This window comes from Crinia signifera, chromosome 8 (genome assembly GCF_055691185.1).
Source record: "Crinia signifera chromosome 8, ASM5569118v1, whole genome shotgun sequence".
Classification (NCBI taxonomy): Eukaryota; Metazoa; Chordata; class Amphibia; order Anura; family Myobatrachidae; genus Crinia; species Crinia signifera.
Window position 1 is genome coordinate 99,590,639 of NC_139224.1, and position 22,782 is coordinate 99,613,420.

Genomic DNA, 22,782 nt, shown 5'->3' on the forward strand with positions numbered 1-22,782 from the left:
GCTATATACATTGTTATGCATGATATATAACAACAAAAAACATATGGTGTATGCTTGGATCGGTTCCTTTCGGGATCAGTAGAGTCTTTTCTTCTAATATTTAGATAGATTCATCCTCCAAGGTTAAAGTGCAATTGCTTAAAGGGACATATCCTTCTATTGCACTTCAAAGTTCCCGATAGTTCCACGCATATGGGCATGACCAGCTCCCCAGCAGGAGTTGGAGGAAGAGGAAGCTGCACCTGCTGATGCCTACCCCATCTCCCCATCCCCTACCCCCTCTCCTGTCAACACCCAATCCCCAGCCACCACCCCCTCTCTTGCCTACACTCACTCCCCTGCCACCACCCACTCCTCAACCCCCACTCACTCCTCAACCCCCACCAACACACTTTGACATCACACAGACATTTAAAAATAATCACCATAACATCACCGTATAACAGAACCTTATGTACCCGGGTACTTTTTATTACTAAGGCCGGCCAGTCCTGATGGAGCCTGTACCAGACTCAAAGTCCAAGAAGAATATCACAGGCTGAACATTAAAGATATTTCCTTTTAATATAAATGAGCTGTACTGTTGCTCCAGAGAAACCTTGCTTTAATTCAGGTTGGTAGACTAGTAAATACTGGTGGCTTTACCCCTTGGGACCGGGTCACAAGTTAAGTCCCATTAACATGCCAGCTCTCTGGCTGAGAAATAGAAGGTGGTATTGGCGAGATTCTGGAGTCTGCTCCACTGGGGCCAATGACAGTGGGAAGGCTAGGGTCTTTAATGGGATGGCCCTGGAATGGGGGATATACAGTAGTACCTGTGATTGGATGCCAGCTCCAGCTGGGGGTAGACGAATCTTCAACAGTCCACCGTGCACCCATTAGGGATCGCTAGTGTGGGCGCCAGGTGTTGCCACACTCAGCTGCACAGTACTTTCGGCTGCTGGGCTCCCAATGCTGCTGATCTCACAGTACTGCTGGGCTCTGTAACTGCTGGGCTCTGTCTGCAGGGCTTTGTAACTGCTGGGCTCTGTCTGCAGGTCTTTGTCACTGCTGGGCTCTGTCTGCAGGGCTCTGTAACTGCTGGGCTCTGTAACTGCAGGGCACTGTCTGCAGGGCTCTGTCTGTAGGGCTTTGTCACTGCTGGACTCTGTCTGCAGGGCTCTGTAACTGCTGGACTCTGTAACTGCAGGGCTCTGTCTGCAGGGCTTTGTAACTGCTGGGCTCTGTCTCCCGGGTCATGCTGCAGCCTTCTCCTGTACCCCATGTGTGTCCTTCTCTGCAGGCTTCTCACTACTTCCTCTTCCTGCCCTCACTGTCAATCAGGGGATCACTTCCACCCCCTGCTGCAATTAACCCCGGCTGGGCTGGCAGCATACATTGTGCTGGGGCATTGACCCCTTACTAATTGTGGCACCTGGTGACTGATGTCACCTAATGTCAGGGTGTTACATATATATTATTATTCTATTTAAAATGAAAGTTTCAGAAAAGTTAGAAGTTTTCTGTGGTTTTTTCATACCTCCCAAGTGTCACGATTTCAGCGGGACAGTCCCGATTTTCGAGTCCTGTCCCGCTGTCCCACCCGCGGCCGGCATTGTCCCGCTGCGGGGGGTGGCAGTTGGGAGCCACCCAAGCTGATTGAATAGACGCTGTGCACATGCACACAGCGTCTATTCGCGGCCGAAAATGGGGTTGCGGCTAATTTGCATAAGCCGTGCCCTCATTTGCATAGCCCCCCCCCTTCCAGGCGTGTCCCTATTCAAGCAGCCAAGAAGTTGGGAGGTATGGTTTTTATAGTAACATGTTAGAATGTTTCTGAGGGCAGGTGGACATAGGTACATGTAACATGTGTAATGTATCTTCTATATGTAATTTAAAGTGAAGGGTAAGTAATGAATGTTGTGTGCATGTGTGGGTTTTAGGGTTAAATAACAAATAATGTAAATGCATAAATGTTAGTTGTTGGTGGAGTAAAACATCACACATATCTTTAGGGTAGCGAGACATGTAAATAAAAAGAAAAATATTAATTATTGACATTATTTACAGCATGCATACAAACACCACAATCAATAAAAAAATAAGTAAAAAAAATACATTGGGGTACACATAGATAGTGAGGAAAGTGCCACATTAGAACAGAACTAATATACATGTAATGAGAGTTCAAGTGTAGTTTAATTAAGGTAGACAAATTAGGTAATATAAAGCAATCAAACAATAAAACTTAGTATAATTGGGTAATTGTCATAAGTTAACTTCAAGGGGAATAATTGCTGGACCAAATAAGTGAAGCATACGCTCCCGTGCTCGGGCATACACTACCGCTTATGATCGGAACAGCACGCTCAGTCTCCGATTGATGAGGCTACGGTAGCGTACGCTCATATGCACGCCAATTCCCATTGTCGGCTTCTCTCACCGTCTGTGTGCGGATGTTCTGTGGGCGGACTCACGCTTACCGAAAGAGTGCGTAATGCGATCGGTCCGCACGTCCGAACGCACGTTCCACTGATCCAATCAGAATAACCTCCATGGTGCTTATCCCAGCTTCTCATCTCTATCCCATTTGTCAGATCTCTCTTCCCCTTCATGTCTATCATTTTCCACTCTGTCCCCTCCCTATCATTTCTGCCCCCTCTCTTTCATCTCTGTCCTTCTCTCTCTTCTATCTTTGCCCTCCTTCTTTCTTTCATCTCCCCCCTGGCTTTCCTAATTTCTGCCTAAGTTGGAGCAGTGAGGGCAGGCATTTGTGCAGGGCTGTGCATATGGGGGATTTCTGTATGGCTGTGTGTGTATGTGTGTGTGTGTTTGTAAAGTTTTCAGGTACTTTAAGATTTTGCAATGACTTCTGTAAGTTAAATCAGGTTTCTCGGTTTGATTCGTACTCTATGCCCTAGATCAGCGGTTCTCAAACTGTGGGTCCTGACCCCAAAGTGGGTCCTGACCTTCTCAGCACGGGGTCGCGACTCCATGTTGCTGACCATCAGGCTGATGACTTTTCTAATCTCAGTCAGTGATTCAAGGGGTCTGGATAACCTGTTGAATTGTCTGTTATTGTTGACTCCTCCCATCACTCTGTGCCTCCACAATGCTGCCATTACAGTATGTGCTGTCTGCTGACTACATGTGTGATGTGATGGCCTTCTGCAGTAACTTACTGGGGTCCTGTATTTAGTTTTATTGTCTGATGGGGTCCCAGAGCAATATATTTGAGGACCCCTGCCCTAGATGGATGAGCTGTTGGATTTAGCCAGTCAACCAAGTCAGTATCTAACCACTCTTGATTTGAGAAAAGGTTATTGGCAGATTACTTTTTATGGAAGCTGCTAAGGTAAAAACAGCCTTCTCTAACCCAGAGGGCTTATTTCAATATAATGTGCGGCCATTTGGATGACATGGTGCCCCAGCACCATGTAAGCAATGAATAAGTTGTTGCTGCCCCACGGGGGATATGCAACTATATAATTAGACAACATTGTTATTTTTAGCTCTGACTGGGAATCACACCTACCAAAGGTAGAGGCTGTGGCAAAGACTCACCAGGCACACAGGTTTACCGCCAACAATGAGAAATGTGCCATTGGTATGGTGGATGCAAAGTATTTGGATTACATTGTAGGCAGAGGACAAGTTAACCCTCAGCCTAGTAAAGTAGAAGCAGTCCTCACCTGGTCTAAACCCAAATTTAAGTCACAACTTTTCTTGGTCTGGTGCGATATTATATATACGAATGTTTTAAAAAAACAGTCCCCACGCAAAACAATGTTGCCTAGACCAGTGAAAACTGATTAGCAAGATTTAAGACAAGCTTTGAGCACAGAGCTGGTCTTGCAAGCTCCTGATTTTATGAAAGGTTTGTGTTGCAGGCGGAGCAGTCCTTTTCCAGGAGGTAGATGGAGAGGAGAAGCCTATTCTCTCGATTAGCCATTAATATTGCCCAGAGTATGCAAGTACTGAACTGTAGAGCAGGAGTGCTTAGCAATTAAGTGGGCAGCGAAGTCTTTAAAGTATTATTTATTAGGATGATAATTTTTGGTAGTCACATACCATGTGCCCTAGCAATGGACGCGCACAGACAAGGAAGTGAATGCTCGTGTGGCCCATTGGTTTTTGGCCTTACATCCATTTACGTTTGAGGTGGGGCATCATCCAGGGAAACAGCACCTCAATTCAGATCCCCTTTCCAGGAGGTTTGTAGGTCCTAACCTGAAAATGTCTTAACTTCATCAGGGTGGTTGAAGCTAAGGGGGGGAGTTTGGCAGGGATAGCATATTTCCACAGAGCAGCAGCTTTAGAAAAATTTGATCCAGTCCAGGTTTCCTATACTAATGTGATCAAAGTTTGGCTGACTAGCATCACCTATGGCTTCCTGTTATTTGTGTATCCAGGTCAGGAGGTCATTGCTCCCTATGCTGAAAAGCAGCTTGGTGATAGGCCGGTAATGTACTATTATGTTAGTTGCTTTGGAGTAATACTCTGTGAAATCTGTGGAATCCTGAGATGCTGAATCCTTGTTTGCGGAGCTATTATTCTTGTATGCTGTTTACCTGCTACAAAATAAAGAGCAAGTGTATGTGATTCATTTTCACAATAGATAGATAAATAATATACACACACACACACATATATGTTATGTACGTATGTATATAAGTATGAGAACAAATCCTAATGCTGTACTGTAGAATTTGCAACATAGTGTGTTTATATGCACATACATGAGTAAGCTACAGTAACCAATGAAGTATATAGTAAGAAAATGCAATAAAAAATGTATGTTACTCTGCTTTTGAAGTCATTGAATTTAATTACAAGTACTGTGTATGACAAGTACATCAAAAATGCATAGAAAACACATTTACAGTGTGCTTTAGTTCTTCTGCATTTTCAATTAAACATAAAGTGCATATATGCATACTTAATAGTTTATGTGGCCATTGTCACTACCATAACATAAAAGAGAAATATTTGAATTATAAAAAAAATCATAAAAGTATAAAATAAGGTGACATAATTATTTCAATGATTTAAAAAAATGCCATCTCCGTGTCCCACATCTCTCTCTCTATCTGTCTCTTTCTCTTTCTCTCTCTATCTCTCTCTCTTCCACTGCTGCTGTCTCTCTTTCTCATATCTGTCCATCTCTTTATATTTGTCTGCACCCTCATCTATCTCTCTATCTAATCTACATGCCCTTCCTGTCTCCCACTCATCACTGTCTCCGATGCTTAGATGTGGAAGGGATTTGTGCTGCAAATGTTGAAGTAATGGCTCCAGATACTATCTGTCTCCATCTCTCATATCTCTTTCCTCTATGTGCCTCACCCATATATATTTTTTTCTCTGTGCCCCTCTTCTCCCCAGTACAGTACTGTCCTGAGCCTAATTATTTTTGGTAAGCAAATATGTTTTTCTTTTACCCTTTGGAGGACTTTTGCAAGAGCTTAAAAAAAATGATCTGTCCCCCCTCCATTTTTTTCATTATGCTGGGCGGGGTATATAATATGGAAGGTGGTGTTTGTATGTGTGTTTGTATGTACAGTATGTGGGCTTTGGTGCTTTGCCTACAGTGACATCAAGCCCAAGGATAGTGTAATATATGATATCATATGTTTTATTATTTTTTTTTTCCATTCAATGACTTCCAGCTCTGCATTTTCAATTCATGTTTAATGTATTTGTGATGTGCCTTTTATGATATACTGTAGTTCTTGTATCTTTTCTGATTATTGAAATGGACTATTCTATCTATCTGTCTGTTGTCTGTCTATCTAAACCCGAGCTGGGTTTTTATAGGTTGGATAATAGTGCCCACTAGTATGGAGTTAAAAGAAATCAGTAAAAATTTTACTGTGAAAGCAATCCCTTCTTTATATAGGGTGTCAGTTATTCCCATAAGTATTATAGCCGAGGTTAAGGGCTATGAGTGAGGGTATGTGAACGGAGAATAGGGGTTCAGTGACCAATATGTCATACACAGGAAACAAAACAGTACAGGTTGATTATCCCTTATACAAAATGCTGGGGACCAGAAGAATTTCGGGTACTTATGTATTATCTGGGCTCCCATGTTAAATGCACACCATTTTTTCATACCCCCTACTATCCAACTACGCATGGAGCTGATTTTATATAGTGTGGCGAGCGCAGCGAGCCACCGTGCCCGAAGCGTGGCGAGCTCAGCGAGCCCCGCGAAGGGACGCGGTCTCATAAGAAAAACGGGAGCCCAGATATTACATAAGTACCGAATTTCGGATAATGGATTATTCCGTATTTCAGAATATTTTTATATTTCAATGATGTATCTTGAGGTATCTTGAATTTATGCTGTACAAACACATCAAACACATAAAATACAAACAAATATATTTTATTTGTGCATAAGACATGGTTTCAAAACATGAAACAAAATTTGTGTACTATCTCAGATACTGAATTTAAATGCCAAGCAGCAGGGGGGCCACATTACCACCGGAAGTGGGTTTTAAGTGTGGGATCCATCCACATATATGTACTGTCAGCCTCTCTATAATCACATTATCTTACACTTTTGGTAAAATAAAACAAACGTACACACCCCACAGGATGTGATATTCACAATTTATTGAGGAGTCATTTCAGGTATAAATAAATGAACTGGTCCCTCTTCCCTTCAGCCCTTGAAGAAGTCTATTTTGATTAAATGCGTTGGTTGCTGCCTACACTCTCCTCTATTTTATTATATACACTTTTTTATATATGTATAATTTTTAAGACCACCCCATTTTAGACTAAGAAACCATTTTTAATCTCATATTACTTGTTCTGTTAAATAAATATTTTGTTTTCTACATTTAACATAGTTTCCTGTGTATGGCATGTTGGTTGCTGAACAACTATTCTTCTTTCACATGGACTACCCACCATACCTACAAGCACATAACTTAACTATGATGCTGGCACTGTTTGGTATGGATGAGTAACAGAATGGGTGACCACAGTCTGAAAACCCATAAACCAACTTATGCATATGGTATACAAAGTGTGGCAGCAGCAATCTAGCTCAGATACTTTAAAGGAGACTCTCGTTAAACCTATCCCTCCAAAGTGAAGCTTAGAGAATCACTCTATGTAATTCCAAGTGATACATTATAACTACTAGGTACTAACTGAATACTAAATTGCAAATAGCTGAGACTCACGGAGGCTGCATACCTAAGACACAGTATAGTGTCAGAAATTGTATACCAGACACATGATAGTGTTACAATTATAGTTAATCACTTATATTTTCGCTGGCCTAAGGTTTAAGAAAATGTACATTTCATAAGACAATACATACTGCTTAGTGAATTAGCTAATAAGCTGTTAATGTGCACACTGCGCTTTTTCCTGAGGGTAATTAATGTGAATAATTGATTTGATCCACTGCTAGTGTGTGTAGTGGATCTCTTTGTCTATGGGTTACTGATTGGAACATTGGATCAATCTTGACTAGTGGTTACCAACACTGTTATATAACACCGATTTGCATGGAATAGATCTGCATTTTTCTTTCCTCCATGTATTTTTCTATCAGAGATAATTGACTAATTGATGTATCCATATTCTGTGAGTAACCACACTGAATATGCAGATGATTTCACATTTTTGTTTGTCTGTTTTTCTTTGTGTTTAATTGTTTATGATTTAATGTATATATGTCCTCAAATTGTTAAATAAGCTTTAATAAAAGTTAAATTTTAGATTTATTATTTTTTCTGGGAATCACTCCCCACCTTTTTCTGCCTCTCAATAGCTACTTTAGGACACATAAGGATATATTGGACACCTTTACTGTATGTTGATTCTATTGATACGATTAAAAGAAAAATAATATATTTTTTTCTTAAACAAGAGTGCCCCAACAAAAAAGAGAGTACTTTTCTTTCTACCCAATTCATATATCTACAATGGTGAGTGTTGCGCTGCTGGGTATAATATAAAGCTCCGATTGTCTCTGCTTGCACAGAATAAATGAGGACACACTGTTTGCAAATAGTATCAAATTTAAATAAACAAAATGAAAAACAAGACTATTGAGCTCAAATAGCAGCAATTAGCGGTAGGGTCTCCACATTTTCTCTATATAGTAATAAAACCAGCAAGGAGCTTGTAGCAAATGCTCACATATAGTTGCAATAAATATCCATGGAACTGTTAGTAGTTACAAATCACAAGTATCCATATAGTATCCGTTTTATATGCAGGAAATTTGTAGAGTGAAGGATGAAGGATTATGTATTGTTTACTTTGTGTTTTAGCGTATTTTAAAAGTTAAAGCATATAAACGAGTCAGGTGGCTCAAATCAATTGACCAATTGATAAACGAATTGTTTAACAAGCAGCACTACAGCCAGTATCAGAATTCGTCTTGAAAAAGTTTCCAGGTGATAGAGGGAACGAAACGCGTTGACGTCATTCGACATCCGGTGCTGGGTCTCCCTAACTCTCCACGCTGCCATGCCAGTCGTTTGGTGGTGACGCGAGCGGACGGCTCCCAGTGCATCCCCCATTGCACGAGGTGAAGGAAAAATACTGACACCCGCAGAATTAGGTGTCTACCGTGGAAACATCTAAGTGCCTCCCACGTGTGGATCCTCCGACTCAGCGGCGCAAGCCGCCTACAGCGGGTGAGATAACTAAAACCCTGACATTTGTGCACAAACTCAATTCTGTTTATGGGAACTTAAAAGGGAGATGAGATAAGCTTTTACACACTGCTTTACAATAACTCTGCCCATTCATAGTAACACAGCCAAATTATATTTCTGCGTGTCTGCATACATGCTAAAGAGACTGCTGATTACTCTACAAATTTCCAGCATATAAAATGGATACTATATGGATACTTGTGATTCGTAACTACTAACAGTTCCATGGATATTTATTGCAACTATATGTGAGCATTTGCTACAAGCTCCTTGCTGGTTTTATTACTATATAGAGAAAACGTGGAGACCCTACCGCTAATTGCTGCTATTTAAGCTCAATAGGTTTGTTTTTCATTTATTTTATTATATGTATTGTGTATATTATATATTTTTGCTATGTATGTGATTTCTTTTAGATTATTATAAAATATAAAATTTGATACTATTTGCAAACAGTGTGTCCTCATTGATTCTGTGCAAGCAGAGACAATCGGAGCTTTATATTATACCCAGCAGCGCAACACTCACCATTGTAGATATTTTTCTGTGTGTGGTGTTTTTGTGAGTAAGGGCATACTCACTGGTGATGTGTACAGCAGCGGAGTACTAAAATTATTACTACTAAGAATTAATATAATTCATACTAAAAGCGCCAGGTCCTTCTTTGCTAAACCGGGTAGTGGACTGGTTTCTATCTAGCCCACTCCCAGTTGGCAATAATTGTTTTTCCAATTCATATATCTACTCAGTCATTTACCCGACGTTGGGATCCCAACTGTTAAAACACGGACAGACAAGTTCCCGACGGCCACCGGCTATTCTCCCTCGTGGGGGTCCATGACCCCCATGAGGGAGAATAGAAAAGGTGGCGAGCGTAGCGAGCCACCGTGCCCGCAGTGTGGCGAGTGCAGCAAGCCCGCAAGGGGCTTTGTTGTGCTCGCCATGCTGTCTGAGTCTGGCAAGTCGGGATCCTGACGGGTTAATGACTGTCGGGATTCCGACTGTTAGAACCCTATACCACACCCCTAGGGTGCACCTCTACAACCTGTGACCTATTGTTAGGCAAAATAGCCTTACCGATGACTACTTTATAATGGATTTAAAAAATAGTTTCTTAAGCTGTGTACACACGGAGGCGATAGGGGCTGAAATCGCTGGAAATATGGTCGCAGGCGACCATATTGCCAGTGATGGGAGTGTGCCCCGGGGATAAATCGCCGGGTGCGCGCTCTCGTTTTCAGCCCTGTTATAACCAGCTGATTACCTCTGCGGCACCGCTGGCAGAAGTTCCCTTTTATCAGCGACCATCTCTGGTCGCTGATGAAAAGGAGAAACTGAGCAATATATTGCTAGCAATATATGGCTGAGCAATATATCTCCCCCGTGTGTACGGGGCTTAAAAATTTACATTTATTTACCATACCTGTGCACTGGTCTCCCCTATCCCCCTATCCCTTTACCATTAATGAGCAAGAAACACCTGTCAACAAGCACAAAACACCTGGCAATGAGTATACAGGTAAAACTCCTTGGCAACAAGCATGTAGCCCCCTGGCATTGAACTTGTAGCCAATTAGCAATGAGTAAGAATACCCTGGCAACAAGTAGGAAACCCCTGGCAATGAGCATCTAATCCCTGGTTACAAGGAACAACCCCCTTGCAAAGAGCATATAACCCCTAGCGACAAAAATGCATTTAAAGAAATCTATAATTAATGTATGGGGGGCTGCGTGCCAGAAACTATTTTGGCAGGTAGGTAGAAAATATCAAGTTACATCATTGTTTCAAAGTACGCTGTATATAATAAATAAGGAAACATGTAAAAGTGGATTTAAAAGTATATCTTCAAGTATGATAGTGCTACAAATTAAAAACAAAATTATTTTTATGTGAAGCAGAATATATTAAATATATACACAGAAGCATTGGAACCCATTTAAAAAGGGGTTTAAATTATATACTGTATCCCTACTATTTTTTACTGTATCCCTACTCCTTGGAAACTGTTGTTTTCAAAATAGTGCCTTGTAAACAAATGTTTAAAGAGCTATAGCCAGGTGCGGATTGGCCCACCGGGAAACGGGTCCATTTCCCGAAGGGTTTTTGATGGATCTCTCGGCACTAATATGATTTCTGGGTCGCCTATTCAGAGTAAAGGGATGTTTCCCCTAAATCCCCCAATACAAGATATAGCAACAAAAATGATGTTACTCTAAACTTGGCGCCCCTTTCTAGGTCACTAATGCCCCTTTCAGACCGCACAAAAAAAACGGTATTTTGCCGAATTTTTACCGTTTCGAATCGGTAATCTGTGCGGTCTGAAAGGTGCAAAGTGATTTTACCGTTTCCCCAAAAAAAAGTTTTTGGAAACGGTAAAAAAGCAGGGTCCTACCCGTTTCAGACCCGTTTTTTTTTTGGTGAGAAAACGGATCTGAAACGGGATTCGTACCCCCTCTCCCCTGGGCAGCTCAGGGAGGGGAATAATCGCGCTGGGGGCAGGGGTCCCTACAGTGTATGTTATATCAGTGGCGGGGTCCCTGCAGCTACTAGTTCCCATACGCTGCAGGGACCCCACCACTGATATAACATACACTGTAGGGACGTGCTGCGCTTCCTAGGTAGACACCCCCCCTGTCAGAGATGTGGATGCTTAGAGCGCAGCCCATGCTGTGATGCCTCCCGAGCTGAGTCCCCGCTGCTGCTGCCGCCGCCGGGCGCCCTCCTCAGTCCTCGCTGCCAGCAGTCAGTGCCAGCGGCGACGCGTCGTGTCCTGCAGCTGGCAATGCGCTGCGGCCACCCTCCCGCATGTCCCTGTGCACAGCCCGCAGGGAGAGGTGATAGGAAGCGAGGCTCCTGCTCCTCCCGCACTACTAACCCCCGAATGATGGGGTCATCAGGATCCCTGATTGGACGCCTCCTGCAGCTACACCCGGCCGGACGTCTTGTATCAACAGCATGGCAGCATGGTACCGGCGGACGCGGCTCCGGGCATGTGTGCGGCTGGGATGCTGCTGCTGCCTTATCCGTCCCCGGCTATTACAGCAGGTAGTGCACCAGGGCTGCTCCCGGGGCTCATGGGTAACTGGCTACTGCTGGGATGATGATGATGATAATGGGGGTGCACAGGGCGGCACAGGTCTGCCCCCTCCGCGGCAACAAAGTCTTGGTGGGGACCCGGGGGCTCCTCTGTAATTGGGGGGAGGCTGCCCAGCCCTCCCCCCCCATAAATTAATCAGTTTTGCGGGAGGACCCGCGGGCAGCCTCTCCCCCCCCCCCCAGCCTGGACCAGCCACAGTGCACAGGGGAGCAATGTGAGCCGTTTTCACTATCGCTTTCACACCGCAAACTTGCATTAGACCAGGTATCCGCCCCTGCTGTCCTGGGTCTGTGCACCCAGTGATCCCACTATTCGCAGTGGTTGCATGCACCATTGGTCAGGCTGCGAATATATTCTGGTTGCCAGAATACCCCCCATTATGTGTATAAGAGGCACTACTACTAGGTTCATTATACAACCTTTTTTCAGCATTTGCCTTCAGCACGCGCTGTTTCTTGTAAAGTATGGGAGGGCGCAAATTCATAGTTTGCAGGGGGGTGCCAAACACCCTAGCACCGGCCCTGACTGTAATAGTTTTGAAACTGGTAATACATGATCCACAAGACTTCAAGACCTTCTTTTTCTTGAAATACTGAATTTACTCTCAAGGGTGCACCTCCACACCTCAGATTTAGTGAGGGACCTAATCTATACTCCCTCTTTATTTAACTATATTGTGGATCAAACATACTTTTTCTTCATCTATCTCAATAACTAACCTGTGCACTGGTCCATCTCCCAATCCCCTTTTCCCTCCAAGAAGAATATGGTGTGTACACATGGCTACAATCACCCTGCGCTTCTGACTATATAGTCAGAATCGCATCGGTATCGCCCGCAGATCGCATGCAGATCGCAAGGGTTTTAACCCTTCGATCCCCATGCACGCTCACGTATCTCACGGCAAAAAGTCTTGGCTGCCTTGACTATATAGTGGAGATCTGCACTATATAGTCAAAATTGTATGCCATCGCATGCATGCCGTGTGATGCGATTGCATCGGGGATTGCATCGCACGGCACATCTCACGTGTGTACACACCATTAAGGAGCCCATACACGGTCCGGTTAACGGATCCGTTTGGGACTTAATTAGCACACATCGGATCGGATCAGATCCCTAGTGCATGCAGTGTGCATGCACTGCGATCCGATCTGATGTATACCTAGTACAAAAAGTATGTGCAGCCCATACTTTTTGTACCGTACTATGTGATGCGCGGGAGCGCGCATCGCATAGTACAGAACGGAGCCATACACAACGGACCGTGTATGGGCTCCTTAGGCTCACAATAGGAAATATGACATACTGCTGAACAGAATGAGCAAAAATGCATTTGAAATGCATGATTATTTAAATTCAACAGAAGTTGTAAAATATGGCAAGGTCTTTTATGTCCGCTTTCTGAAGAAAAGATGTTTCCTAAATTCATCGTTACCTTTTAAACATCAGCTGAAATAAGAATTCATATAAACAAGCTAGAATACATGGAGTCAAAAGCAAACTGTCTGACTGATTTATAATTTCAGGTTAAACGTCATTGTAATGCATGCTGAGTGTTCAGAGCTCACATGCAGGTCTAATTAGCTATAATTAGTCATCTGGTGTTAATTACATGCTTGTGTCTAGTTAATAAGATTTTTTCAATGAATCCAGTTTTTATTTAGGTTTGTTACTGCCATCTGTTGGTTGGTCTGTAGAAGACAACTCTCAATTATTTGCAGTGGGTGTCAAAATAAACAAAAAGCTAAATATATAAATGCATACCCTCCAACATGACCCATTGCATTTGGTACACAATGCTCTGCTCCTGGACTTCCCTGATAATGTATGATTGCCATCACCTGTGGGGATCTAGGTAATTGACGAGAAAGGTGTTTTAACACAGGTGATGACAATCATACATTACCAGGCGAGTCCAAGAACAGAGCATTGTGTACCGAATGCAATGGGTCATGTTGGAGGGTATGTAAATGACTCCTGTGATTTGCCACTGAAACCTGAAAATACATTTGTCTTCATATTATAACTACAATAACATAAATTATAACATTTTTAAAGAGCAAGTTGGCATACCATTCAAAGGATAGTGTTGTACACAATATATTATACAAAAACATTTCTAAGTTTTCTAAGAACTGTAGGTACATCCTGGGCTACCTGCTCAGCACAGCCTGCAATGCAGGTAGGTGCTGGCCAGAAGAGGTGATGGCCAGAAGAGGTGCTGGTCAGGAGAGGCACGCGCCCCACACTCTCTCTTTTGCTGCTGCAGCCTGCACCTGTTAAAATAAATGACAGGCAGTGCGCCGGCAGTGTGCTTAGGGTACAGCACAGGCAGCACAGCAGCAGGTCCCGATTACATCTTAACCCTCACCCATGGCTGATTAATGGCCTCATAGGCTTAGAGCTAAAAATGGTCATGAGCCTATTATAAGAAGTGGAGGTCAATGCCATGTACGTAAGTAGAACCCATACACTATACACTTGAGCCCCAGTGCCTCCCTAAATATATAAAAGTACAAAATAGCATAGTGCTGTGGAGAATAGAGATGCAACTTTAATACTTATGATTTCTGGCAACCATGTGGCTGCAGCTTAATCCACCTCATTTTTAATCTGGTCCTACCCTTAACCCCAGCCTAAACCTAACCCTCTTCCCTTAGTTCCTAACCCTAACACATGCCAACATTTGGGACAATGTGCCAGCATAGTGAGCATGTGATCCAGTGGCGGTTTTTACCTATGGGCTGCAGCCCCCCCAGGTAAAATCTCCCACTGTCTCTGCCTAAAGGGAAGCCAGATGCAGTCTGTGAGACTGCACTGGCTTCACTGTGACTGGCAGTGACTTCCTATTGGAAGTCTGACCTGCCAGTCACTCAAGGCATCCCATCAGGAGGTGTTTCCTCCCTCGGGGATGCCTCTCTGCGCAAATGCGTAGCAGCCCCCAAAACGGGTTCTGCGTATGCACAGTATTGCGGACCATACTGCGCATGCGCCGGAACCCGGGAACCCGATCAAGCCTCCGGGGGCTTCTGCAAAGCCAGCCCCCGGAGGGTTGGGCCAGCGCATGCACAGTATGTATGAATGTACTGCGCATGCGCTGGCCCCATGCAGGGGACAAGAGTGCGCACCTGCGCAGACTTCCAGGGACGGTGGAGGTGGCTGGGGACGGCGACGGCAGTGGAGGGGGGGAGACCCCTCATTGTGGCAGCCCCCCTCCTTTATGGCAAGAGCCGCCACTGATGTGATCCCAGCAACAGACTTTTTGACCAGTGTTGGGATTCCGGCATTTCTTTTCCAACTGCTGCAATGCCAACCAGATCAGCATTCATAGACTTATTGTATTGGGCCTGCTGCACAGACAATACTGATACAGTATAACTAGCAGATATATTGTCATGCATGTCTATGCATACAACTGTGCACAGGTTGCAGGCACTACTGCCTCTGAGGTTAAAACTGTGCAGGAAAATACAAATGTTCACCCAGCTGTAGTGTCAGTAGTAGTAGTAGTAGTAGTACGTTTATTTATAAGGCGCCGCAAAGTGTCCGCAGCGCCGTACATAGCAAACAAAAAAACGAATTACAAGGTAACATACAGGGTGTGTTGAAAGATACAGTATAAATAGGGGTATAGCTGGTAGAACTAAAATCAGCATCAGTTCAGAAGTAGGTGTCAAAATTGTCAAGGAGACTGAAGATGAAGTAGAGGAAGGGAAGAACAGGACAGGAGCACAGGTGAGGTAATGAGGTAGAGTGAGTACGTGAGGAAGGAGGGCCCTGCTCATAAGAGTTAACATACTAAAAATAGGTGGGTGGACGAACGAAATACAATAGGATAAGTAGGAACGGAGGGGAACGGAGGCAGGATAGGAGGATCAAAAGAGGTTAGGAGGAGGGATAGGCTAGTCGAAAAAAGTGGGTTTTGAGGGAGCGCTTGAAGGAGGTAAGGGAATCAGATAGCCTGATGGGTGGCGGGAGGTTGTTCCAGTGCAGGGGGGCAGCGCGAGAGAAATCTTGGACACGGGAGTGGGAGGAGGTGATTAGGTGAGAGGTCAGTCGGCGGTCAGCGATGGAGCGAAGAGGACGGGAGGGAGTGTGGATAGAGATCAGTGAAGAGAGGTACGGAGCTGTGGAGGAGGAGAGAGCCTTGTAGGTGGTGGTGAGGAGTTTAAAGAGAACTCGGAAAGGAATGGGGAGCCAGTGAAGAGATAAACAGAGGGGGGAGGCGGAGGTAGAGCGGCGGGAGAGGAAGATGAGCCTAGCAGCAGCGTTAAAAATGGATTGAAGAGGTGCGAGGCGGGTGAGAGGTAGCCCAGAGAGAAGGATGTTGCAGTAGTCAAGGCGGGAGATGACAAGAAAGTGAATGAGAATTTTGGTCGCGTCAGTGGAGAGGAATGGTCTGATGCGTGAGATGTTGCGTAGGTGAAAGCGGCAATCTTGTGTCAGGAACACAAGATTGATCATACAATTGGTAAATGCGTATAACTTACCTAACTGGCAACTCTGTCAGTGTGTCCGCAGATAACTCACCCAGGTGTGTACATACTTTTACTCCTTCCCTAACTACTGTCATCTGGCATTGCACTTAGGATATTTTGAGCCTTGTGATTGTTTTTTGACGGATTCACTTATATTATCGTTTATATACTGTATGTATTTTTAAACCACCAACTTAGAATAAATGTTTTCGATATCTGCGCACAGATCATTACAGAGACTCAGAATACCCATTATGTGCCATGCCTTTGCAGAATCAGAAGCATGTTAGAAGTTCAAAGAATCAACCAACTTGTACTTCACAAACATAGGTACATACAGTATATTAAATTCTACAGTTTTTCACATCAACCATTTAAAAACGTTTAACATGTATCTTACTGGGGTCATCATGAACAAACGTGTTTTTTAAAAGATGTGATGTGATGTCCACACCTGGAGTCATGTATCCAATATTATTGTCCATGCAGATTGCGTTTAAACTATACTGGTAGAATACTTATTTTAAGAAATACTGCATGTTCTATTAATATATCAATAGAATTATACTGTATTTACAATGAGCAAAACATATGCTTCTGTGATATCAGCCTGGATTAAGCCACAGTTGCACAGGGCTAGATATCTCATGTTGCACTGTAGTTTACGGTAGCTTGCATGCACTTTAGGAAGACCAGATCAGTGAAGGAAACCTGGATAACACTATCTCAAAATAGCATTATTATCACAAGGCTCCCTCCAGGCCTCTTTTTCCATTTTTTTTTTCTTTTTTTTATTACATTTAACAGGTATCAGCAATACCACTAAAAATAGTTATGCAGCAGTAGGTGGCATGCTTCATGCTCCATTACTGATCTGAACTGCATCCTAGGAGGCATAGGTGCCGATTTATGTTTTTGCTGGTGGGTGCTCAAGCCCAAAATATGGAGGAGTGGCTTCATGGGGAAGGGGTGTGGCCACAAAATAATACCAATATATTATTATGGAGCACAGTTGTCTCCAAAATTCAAATTACGGCAACAGAGTTCCACATACATAAATGCCCCCACAGTGCAGGTACATAAATGCCCCCACAGTGCAGGTACATAAATGCCCCCACAGTGCAGGTACTCCGCAGATAGAATACACTTCCCGGCATACTGTTTCCCAGGTGGAGGGTCCCGCGATGTGGGTGCTGCAGCCGCAAATTAGCAAGTTAATATGGCGGCCCAGCAGCGGGACTCGGGCCCGTGGGTGCTCATCAATTTCCGTGGGTGCTCAGGCCCTTGTGCACCCACAGAATCGGCACCTATGATAGGAGGCAATATCAGATTCTCTCCAAAACAATCAGCTGGTTGTGGGACTCATGGGGTTGCGCAAGATAAACTCCTTCACCGGGGAGAGACGACAAATTATAAATCAATATATAATATGAACAGACTTGGTTAAAATAAACCAGCTTTTCTATCCGGTGAGAGTTATAAGTACTAACAACTAATGGTGACTTATCTATGACACAGAACTGCTTACCAGCTAAATCCACTTTGCTTATTTACTAACAAGAACATTCTAGTTATAGTGCCTGCTGTTTTAAACCAGTAATGCATGCCTAAATTATCTATTATGTTGTTTTAGGTGTTATATGTGGTCACAACCGGTTGTGCTTTTATCTTTTATTACTCATTTATATGTTTTATGTGATTTTTTAGAATATCGTGCCATCTATTGGAGATAAATACTAATAAATGTCATACTGTATTATTGATCAAATCTATTCCTGATATCTATTCCTGATATTGCACAGTTCTATTTTTTTACAAGTTCTGGAAAGTAAAGAGACTAAAGAGTTTTTTTTTCATGTCACACAGAGCAGGTGTATGAGGTGTTGGGTCGAGATGGATGGAGGGGTGTCTCAGCTACACATTTCCATCAGCGGCAGTTTTCTGTGAGCTTTTACAGTGTACGGATCCAGCTGTAAATTAAGTGTCCATTTTACCCCGGTCGTTGTTAGAGATTGAGCATTCCATGGATTAATGATATGCGCTCAAATTTTTCTTTGGGGAGGAAAACTTGTCCAAGGCTCAAGTTTACCACCGGTTTAAATTCTTTGAGAAGGGCAGCAAAGACTTTTAGGATGAACCACACTTTGGACAACCTTCATTGTTTGAGTGTTAGAATTATAGCAGAAAGGTTGGGACTTTCAAAAACTACTAAGAGATTGTGACAAATGAATTAGCGATGTGAAAGTTGTGTGTCCGATTGGTTACCAAGGTTTAGACTCTTTGATCATAAAGACAAACTTTTGGAGCGTGTGCAAAGTGAGCCTAATTTTTTTTGAGTGATAACAATTGACAAAACCTGGATCTTTGAGTATGAACTGTTAACCAAAAGGCAAACTGCAGAGGAGCACACACCATCATCGCCTCACCAGTCAATGATGCATTTTACACCGGAGTGCTCAATCCTAGAGAAAAAGTGTATTGATGCTCAAGGGTCATAATTTGATTATTAACCTTTTGTGTCTGAAAGTTCATTACATTTTCCCAGATTTAGTCCCATTATTTTCCAACCAGACCCTGTAGATCACCATCTTCAACCATTTGCTAAGAAAACTCCATCATACCTCAGAGATACCACAGAAACGGTCTTAAAACAAAATAAGATCAAGCGGGAAGAAAACATGTTTATCATTTCAGCATATGTCACATCTCTGTACACAATAATTGAACACCACAAAGGACTGGAAGCAGTCTCCTTGCATTTGGAAAAAAGTACCTTGGATTTAAAGAAATTCATACTCATCAAAGACGGAATCAACTTTATACTTCACAGTTCCTTTTTCTTTTTCAATGGTGATTATTATATCCAAGAAGTCGGAACTGAAATGGGCACCAGGTTTGCCCCCAGCTATGCTAACCTCTTCCTAGAAAAATGGGAATAGGTTTTCATGTACAATCATCCAGCATGTGGGTTGAACCTGGTGTCCTGATATAGATACAAAAATTACATCCTCTTTTTCTGCAAAGGAACAGTTGAAGATCTACAATTATTTTGTACATTCTCAATAAATACCTTAATATCAAACTGACTTTTGATACAAGTGACAAAGATACAAACTTCCTTGATCTAACCATCTATGTACATAATAACTCCCATTGTTGTAAAAATCCCACAGATACAAATAGTTTTATTCAGAAACAAAGCTAACACCTTGATTGATGGCTGAAATGGAATTCCAAAGAGAAAAAATTCTAAGGATTTAAAAACATTGTGCAATAAACATCACCTGTGTGGAACAAATGGAAGAGATGAGTGACAACTTTATATCCAGAGTGTACAACAAAGATCGTCTAAACAAAGCCAAGATGGAGGTTGTAAATTTGAAAAACAACATAATTCTCAATACAGTTAGTAAACCTAAAACAAAGGACAAAAAAACAAGAATGGGCATTCATCACCAAATATGAGTCCCATCACAAAGAAATAGAAAAAATATTTGTCATGGGCATATCCTGCAAAAAGATACTACTATATCTTCTGTACTACCAACATAACCGAATTTAATTTACAGAAAGTCAGACAATCTCAAGAACAAACTAGTTAAAAGTGCACTTGACTGCAAAGCCAACAATCCAGTTAGAACAAAAGGTTTTCAACAATGTTTAAGACTGTCAAAACCAACACTTCAAAATATACCACATTTTTTGTTAAATGGAAAGAATATCAAATAGTTACATAGTAATGTAGGTTGAAAAAAGTTAGTCCATCGAGTTCAACCTATCTAATTGTCTATTTGACTAGCAAATAGCTATATTACTCCCTTTGTGTCCATAAATGCATCCAGTTTTATTTTAAACTCCTTTACTGTGTTTCCTGTTACCACATTTTCTGGCAAAGAGTTCCAGTACTTAACTGCTCTCACGGTAAAGAAACCTCTTCCTAATTCCATATGAAATTTTGCCTCTTTAATTCTTAGTGCATGCCCATGTGTCCTAAGTACAGCCTTGTCACTGAATGTCATCTCCCAGCCCCTTATGATTTCCCCTCCTGTATTTGAACATACTAATCATATCACCTCTCAGTCTTCGTTTTTCAAGTGAATACATATTCAGCCTGGTTAGCCTATCTTTATCTTCTATTAACTCAAGACCCCTTATTAATTTAGTTGCCCTTCTCTGCACCAATTCCAGTTCATTTATGTATTTCTTAAGGTGAGGTGCCCAGAACTGTACACCGTACTCTAAATGAGGCGTCGCCAATGATTTGTAAAGTGCTACTATCACACCGGCATCTCTTGATTCCATTCCCCTTTTAATGCATGCCAAGGTCCTGTTTGCCTTTGCCGCTACACTTGAGCAGTGTGCAATATTACCCATTCTATCATTTATGATAATGCCTAAATCCCTTTCCACTGCAGAGCTCCCAATACTAACCTTATTTAATGTGTAACTAGCGTGAGCATTTTTGCTCCCAACATGAATTACTTTGCATTTATCTACATTAAATTGCATCTTCCACCTTGCTGCCCACATTGCAAGTTTAACTAAGTCATTTTGCAGTGCCTTCACATCCCCTTCTGAGTTACCTTGCTCAGTTGTGTGTCACCTGCAAATATTGCAATTTTACTTTGCAGGCCATCACCTATATCGCAAGAAATGGAGTGGATCTTCAAGCTTAAAACCCTCTTCCCCACAGGATGAAATAAAGACTTCGAATTAAAGTGGTTTTTATTAGAGATGAGCGGGTCTGGATCGCCGGGATCCGTCAGATCCGAATATGGTGATCCGAGTCAGGATCCGATTCGGCTCGGGAGTTCCCACCTGAATTCCGGACTGAAAAAGAGGCAAAACTTCATCATCGCGCTGTTGGATTCTCACGGGATCTGGATTCTATATAAGACGCACACACGCCCCGCCATCTTTACTCCAGCATAGGAGAGGGAAGAGGGTGGTTGTGCGCTGTGCTGTGTACTGTGCTATAATAATAATATATTATTTTGCTGCTGCTTACTCGATTAGGGTCTGCAGGGGCTGCTGTACACAAGTCCAGTGTACAGTTGCTGCAGTGGCCAGTGTACAAGGGGCTGTACAGGGGCTGTGTTCAGTGTGACAGGGCTTGTGTCCAGTGTGACAGGGTCTGTGTACAGTGTGACAGGGTCTGTGTCCAGTGTACAGGGTTTGTGTCCAGTGTACAGGGGTTGTGTACAGGGGTTGTGTCCAGTGTACAGGGGCTGTGTCCAGTGTACAGGGGCTGTGTCCAGTGTACAGGGGCTGTGTTCAGGGGCTGTGTCTAGTGTACAGGGGTTGTGTCCAGTGTACAGGGGCTGTGTACAGGGGTTGTGTCCAGTGTACAGGGGTTGTGTCCAGTGTACAGGGGCTGTGTACAGGGGCTGTGTCCAGTGTACTGGGGCTGTGTACAGGGGCTGTGTCCAGTGTACAGGGGTTGTGTCCACTGTACAGGGGCTGTGTACAGGGGTTGTGTCCAGTGTACAGGGGCTGTGTCCACTGTACAGGGGCTGTGACCAGTGTACAGGGGCTGTGTACAGGGGCGTGTCTACAGGGGTTGTGTCCAGTGTCCAGGGGCTGTGTCCAGGGGCAGTGTCCAGTGTGACGGCTGTGTCCAGTGTACAGGAGCTGTGTCCAGAGGCTGTGTAAATTGTCCAGGGGCTGTGTCCAGGGGGACGGGATGTGTCCAGTGTCCAGGGGCAGTGTCCAGGGGCTGTGTCCAGGTGCAGTGTCCAAGGGACTGTGTCCAGTGTGACAGGCTGTGTCCAGTGTAAGAAAAATAAATAAAAGTAATAAATAAAATAAAAACACATTTTTGGAGGATGATGGAGGAGGAAATAGTGGGAGATCAGCAACCTGATAGAAGTGCTGAAGCTGCTACCACCAGTCATGACAAGGCCGATACCTCTTTGTATTTTTTGCTCTTTGGAGCATTTCTCTTTTTTGGGGGTAGTTTATTAAACTGCCACCCTGTCTGCCCCTGGAGTGCCACTCTGCTTCCAAGATGTGCCAGGTTGGAAGTGTAAGGTCCACATGTATGTGATGCCCACTGCTGTCGCTTAGCTTAGTCATCCAGCTACCTCGGTATAACCTTTTGGCCCAACTACAGTAAATGAAAACAATTTTGTGAGCTGTGAAGTGATCAAAATTGACTAGAAATGAGTGGAAACTAATGTTATTGGGGTTAATAATACTTTAGGGGCAAAAACAGGCCCAAATTCTGTTATTTTAGCAATTTTTTGCATTTTTCCCCCAAAAAAATCCAGATCCAGATCCAAAACCAAAACCCGCAAGGGTGGTTTTGGCAATACCAATCCAGATCCAAAACACGAAGGGGGATCCAGATCCAAAACCAAAACCAAAACCCGAAAAAGTGGCCGCCGCAAATCTCTAGTTTTTATGATACCTCATTCCTCCAGTTTAACCAAATTATCTCATTTAGCAAACCTCTTCACTCAATATATTTTTATAAAATCTCCTTGTATATATCCTCTCTCTTTTACCTCTATTACCTTGTTTTTACACATA